The sequence below is a fragment of the Halyomorpha halys genome, unplaced genomic scaffold, assembly GCF_000696795.3.
Source record: "Halyomorpha halys isolate HHAL.00 unplaced genomic scaffold, Hhal_1.1 Scaffold463.1, whole genome shotgun sequence".
In the NCBI taxonomy this organism is placed as follows: domain Eukaryota; kingdom Metazoa; phylum Arthropoda; class Insecta; order Hemiptera; family Pentatomidae; genus Halyomorpha; species Halyomorpha halys.
The window spans coordinates 65,646-72,179 of record NW_027114672.1 but is presented as its reverse complement, the minus strand read 5'-3'; the positions used below and the strand labels follow the sequence as shown (position 1 = coordinate 72,179).

The 6,534-nt window shown below is 27.6% G+C and overlaps 1 protein-coding gene across 7 annotated transcripts in view; it reads left to right on the top strand.

The window, feature by feature from the left end:
• LOC106683081 (growth factor receptor-bound protein 14) overlaps positions 1–6,534 on the top strand; it is a 361,363-nt gene that overhangs the window by 344,558 nt on the left and 10,271 nt on the right. The window lies entirely within an intron of this gene.

Here is a 6,534-nt window from a genome sequence, read left to right as displayed (position 1 = left end):
AAAATCCTTCGTAAAATCCTTAATGCTCCTTACTTTGTCACAAATCAAGTCATCCATCAGGACCTCAATGTTCCATATGTTGCCGATTTGGCCAGAACCCGATACTATTCCTGCCATGATAAACTTCTCAACCAACCAAATCCACTCGTTTCTAACCTGGCTTCTCCTTCATTACCTAATAATCCTCCTAGGCGTCTGAAAAGAAGAAGGCCTCAAGATCTTCTCCTCTAGAAATGTTATTGGAGTTCTATCAATGGGTAGATTCTCCACATGTTTGAATCATGTCACCTACAGAAAATTTACATGTTGTATATAGTTGTAAATAACAATAAATAAATTATTAAAAAAAAAAATTATATTTCCTCATTCAATATAACTATGAAATTTGAAATCGTATTTCTGAATCCCGTAAATCTGAATTTATTCTAAAGATGATAAATGCTACGTTATCTTTTTAATGATTTTTTAAAAGCCCAATCATTACAGGCGCCAACAACGGAAAAGGGGGAGAGGGTAAGGCAATTTCTAGCCCCCTTCTCCCCCCCCCCCAATATTTTATGAGGGGGGCCACAATGTCTCTCAGAGCTTTTCCCAATCGAGCACGAGAAAATAAAATACAAGCTCCATACACAATAGGAAGAGAAATGTTGAGCAATGTCTCTATCCTCAACAACAATGGAACCGATGATGTATAATTAACCTGTTTAAATACTAACCACCACCTGTCTTTTAATTACCTTTTGTCTCGTTTCTAAACGCTCTGGCGTCCAAAAGCTACTCACAGTGGAGCGGTTAATTGAAAAAAAAAAAAACAGAGTTAATTTGTAAAACAAATATTTAAAACAAATCGTGTCGTAAATTCAGCTGGTTAGTGGACATGATGATCCCTATCCTAGCAGGCAATGAGAACATGTTCTTCATCGGCATAGTAATAGAAAATGGTTAGCGTAATGAAATGAGTTATGCTAATTTAAGTTAATTTTGTTGAAACAGTCAGTTTTGTCCTTGAATAAGAAATTTGTTTTCCAAAAAATATTACTGCCATATGCCTAAAGACGTAAAAAAATATTCCATGGCCCCGTAGATATTTTATAAATATTTATATGTTCAAAACATATATATAATTTTTATTTATAATCTTAACACTTTCTTGAGACAGTTTAATATTGTTTAAATAAATTTTTACCTATTTTAGTCTTAAAATATTTTCCTTCTATTTATAAGTCCGACGTTTCGACCAATTCGGCCATTCTCGGGGACAATATATTACAGACAGTTTTTACCCGTATTTTTTTTTATTATGAAAATACTATGATTTTACATAAAGAAAATAATACATTTAAAAGAAAAATACTTGAATCCATTTACATATCATAAAATATTAATTATAGAGTGAATTTTAAAACAGACACTAGACATCTGAACCAACATTATGCAGAGATATTAAGTAAAATTAATTTATAAAAAATATGGGATAAATTTAATGTTGACAATTATAATTAACCTTGGTAAGAATTTTAATAATGAAATAAAGAGGAAATTCAACCAAAATATAGTTAGTTGTAATAAATAATTTAAATGCTTGAACCTGAGTGTAAGGAAGGTTACAAATATTATTGTGATAAATTTTTAACAAAGAAAGTGACTGTGATAAGTAATTTTTATTTTTATTTTAATGTGAAAATCGACTGATTACGTAATTAGACATAATCTAAGAAATGCTTATTAACAACAATATATGATTCCGTAATGTTTTAAAGTCTCGTAGGGTAATTTGTTGAATTGACCTGGGCAGAATAGCCTGCATGAAGTTGTTTCTTTAAATGATTTAGTTCTAAAATTGTATTAAGGTAAGATAAATTATAAATAATATTGTTATTTGTTTGGAATTGTTGAAGATCATATGTGTAATAAAAGCTGTTTGTAATAGATTGTCCCTGAGGATGGCTGAATTGGCCGAAACGTCGGACTTATAAATTTAAACTATATATGTTATATATATTATATAAAGTTATTTAAACTATATATATATATATTTATATATTTTAATAACTAACATTTTTTGGCCAAAATAAGCGTTCCATGGCCAATGGAAAGGGGCGAGACGTCGCTAAAATGTGGATAATCTATATAAATAAATGGGGATAATTCAAATGTTTGTCCACAATACACTTTTGGACTATTTGACCGATTTATATGCTTTTTTTTTTTTTAATATTCCGAGCAGTGGTGGGTAGGTATAAAACTACTGAAATTCTCGATTTCTCCGGTTGTAAACAAGTTATGAACAAAACTAAACATTATTGCTCAGAAAGTATACATTTTTTTTTTAATAACACAGCCTATTAGAATTTTACCAATATTTAAAGAAATGTAGAAATGTAGAATTTTGGCTAGTTCTCTTAGAATTTTGTTTATTTTTCATTATGCCATGAAAGCTGTACACAGCCGAAAATTAGAAAAAAGAAATGTAGAATTTTGGCTAGTTCTCTTAGAATTTTGTTTATTTTTTATTATGCCATGAAAACTGTACAAAGCCGAAAATTAGAAAAAAGAAATGTAGAATTTTGGCTGGTTCTCTTAGAACTTTGTTTATTTTTTATTATGCCATGAAAGCTGTACACCGCCGAACTTTCTATCTAAATGATCATTTGAATAATTATTAATTATCTACATAAATCTTCATCAATAATAATAGGCCAATATTAGTCCAATATTAGTAATGAGACATAAAATTTTTTTTTATTACAATTTTATGGAAACCGGTTAGTAAAGTGTATAGAGGACACCAGGATATTTTCTTTACTGATTTTTATTATTACTACATATTTTTATTATATACTGCTATTTTAAACGAAATGGTTATAGAAAACAACCAATTCAATCAATTATGCTATGCGTGAATAAAAAATATAATGTTTGTTTAATTTTAGCTAAATATATTAACTGATTTCAAACTTTCAATTGTATTTAATTACCCCGCAATTGCAAAGCATTGCCAGGTCTGCTGGTGTATATATGTACATGTCACAATCTCACAAGAGGAGGTCCCAACACCAAGAATAGTGTAAGCTGCCAACCCGTCCCGCTTAACCCCGATATGGTGACGGTCCTGTATCGCATTTGAAATTATTTAACCGGCAAATGGAGACTAAAGTTAAAATATTATTTAAGTCGAGCAACATTGAATAAAATTGGAAAACGGTGTGAAACCTCAGACCATGGTAGTATATCGGTTGATGGCTTGTCACAATCTCTCAAGAGAAGATCATAACACCACAAATAATAGAAGGCAATTCAAATTCGAACTCGCTTCAGAACGGATTATACGAACAAAAGTATCGTTGTAATCAAAATTGAAGATAATTTAATAATAATGAAAGCTTAGTGAACCCGAAGCTTCGATGCCGATACCACCAATCACTGCCTACGTAATCTACCCAATGATGCCCGTCCAAATCCAAATCAACCAGTCAAACAATATTTTTGAATTCTTTTAATTCAAAGGCATTGTATAGTAAACCTTTAATATATAATAGTTATACTTTTTTTTTAGTTTTATCATTTTTGTTCTTTTATTTTTTCAATCATATAAACTTGCACTACTGGTGAATTGATTTAAGCGAAAAAGTTAGGGTCACATTCCAGGTATATATCTAACTTAAATGCATAATTTCAGTTTGGTACGACTTTTTATTTTATGTTTTTTTCCATATACATACGCATATCATTCTTCGAACTTGGTTATTTGAATTCTAGTTTTCTTTAAACGTCGATTTCCTTTGAAAACTCGGATTCGAAAATTTTAACGATTCCAATACTTTCCTTTATTATGTAAACCGTACTTAGGCAAGTAAAGTAAAAATGAGCTACAGCTAATTTATTCCTAGTTATATATTTCTATTATATTGTCTGTTCTCGTTATATATTTCATATGTAGGTTAGTGAAATTAAAAACTAATGAATTAGTTTTAAAAAAATATTTTTTTTTATTATATTTTTACTTTTAGGTTTCATTAAGTGTATCTTTCCAATATTTAAGTTGTGTAATTGTAAGGAAATTGTAGTATCTGGCGAGGATGTCCATTAGAAGGAGAAGTTACACAATCGGGTGACTCATTCGGGTATTGGTGATTGACAGAAGGGTTCGGCTAAGTTCGGCTCTGTTCGGATCAGCTGACCTCCTGCCGGCCTAGTAACAGCTGTCTTAGTCGACTTCGGGACGTTGGGTTGGTGGTGTTTAAGTTTTTTTGTCCAAGTTTTTTTTTTAATAACTAGATATGAATTTTATATCAAGATAATTGCTAATAAACCACATACGATTTACAGTTGCAAAGACAATCAGTAAGTGACCTTTTTTTTTTTTTATTTATAATACTAATAATATTACAAAATCATTGATTTTTATCTTTATGAATTTGTCATTTAGGATTAAAATTATTTTTATTCGTACCATTAATTATTGTTTAATTTATATTTATTTATACGTTTGAATAATTTAGAAGCTCTCTGGGTTTTAGTTAACCAAGCTCCAAAGCATTTATTTTAATTCGAAATTTACGAAACTATCCGCGCTTCTTACCCCCACCAAAAAATTGTAGTAATAGCCGTCGTGTTGAATATCGATAATTATTTTTGTTAAAGTATTTATTAAAATTATTTTTTCCATGTTTATATTTAATGATTTTAAGAAATTTTAACTAATTTTTAAAATTCAGAATATTAGTGCATTAAGAGGCGTTTCTAAAAAATAAATTAGTAGATCTAAATTTTTATTTATGGAAAAACCAACGTTATTTTAATTTTTATCATGTGATACATCACACACTTTCATTTTAATCTAATTTATTCGATAGTAATTTAAACTCAAGAGGTAAAATCATTATTAAAAATTATAAATCCTTTTGATATATATTTTTAGTTCTTGGCTAAGTGTTATAAATATTTAAATTTATTAATTTTGATTATTAAATTTATAATAATTATTAACGATCTTGAATAATTACAACAAATGCTCCTGGGAGTTGGTAATTTGCTCTGATTAGTTTTGAGTCTAGCCAGAACCCTTTAAACCAACCCTTGGAGTTAAGCTGACATTTATTGATGTTTATATTTCCTTTATTGCTTTTAAATTATATCAAACCAAATCCATAGTAGTGTGGTATTTTTTAAAAATCTTAATATTGATTTCTGAAATTTATACACAAATCCTTGTTACAATTTCAGATAATTCACCCAAAAATATCTCTCAATACATTATACAGTATATTCAAATTAAAATAAATCTAGATTGTTAGTTAAATAAGAAATGTAACACTCAAATTTAATATTAATAAATATATATTTTTAACTCTGATATTGTTCTGTTTTTATTCATTAAGTGTACTATGGTTTCTTGTTCATACTTATGATAAAATAAAAAAAAAATCGAAAAGAAAAAGCCTTTGATTGAAAAAAGCTTTCTATTTGTTATTGTAAGGTGCTAAGTACCTGTTTGCTTTTAAAAATTCCATATAATGACATTCTCTTTTGAAAATCATAATACTTAAATATATTTAAACAAAATTCAGCAGTTATTTATTTATTTATTTATTTTATATTTACTCAATGAATGCTATACAGATATAATGATATACAGCCAGATAATTAAAAATAATCAAAGTTGATATATTTTTCATAACAGTATTTCTCCACACATTACATCAGTTTAAATATAGTTGTTGTTTATTTATCTGGGTCAGCATTTATTTAAATATATTTTTTCTACTATTATCTAGTTGAAGCCTTTTAATTATGGTCATTATTAACTTCTTTGTATTTTCTAGCTAATTCTTTTCTCTATATCTCTTAGTAGAGTATCTTGTGATATCTGATATAAATTTATGAGTGTACCAACAATATTTTTAATACAAGATTTGTATTTAATATTAATGAGTAAATTTTGTATATATTAACTATTTTTTGGAGAGAGGGAAGTGGAAGCTTAAATCTACAATATATAGCTATAGAACAGAGTGATTTGATTTATTCCATACGGAAAACATGTTAAACAGAAGTCGACCATTTATAGTTAAACTGAAACAGGATTCTTCTGTTATACAGTTTTCATGAATGAAAAACTTTATGAAAATGAATACCAGCTAAATTTATATAATTTTAATTAATTTTATAAATATTCACTATTAAATGAAATTCATATTATTTGATAAAAATGTTTTAGATTTCCATTATTCATTTATGCATTTTTGTTATCATTAAAGCTCTGTTTAATAGTAATTGTATTTGTATTTTATTAATTAAATTAGATATAGAAAAATGACTAATTTCTATGAATGCCTATATCATGTAAAGACTTCTGATAATAATCAATAACCAACTAGGGGAAGAAACTCACTATAAGTTCTTCATACTTTAATTACTATTAGAATATTATTATATAAATGTTCAATTTGCCTGTTTTCAAAATTTTCCATTTTCAAACAGGTTATTTAATTCTTTAATAATTCAGTCTTAATTATGGTTTTCATTTGAAAA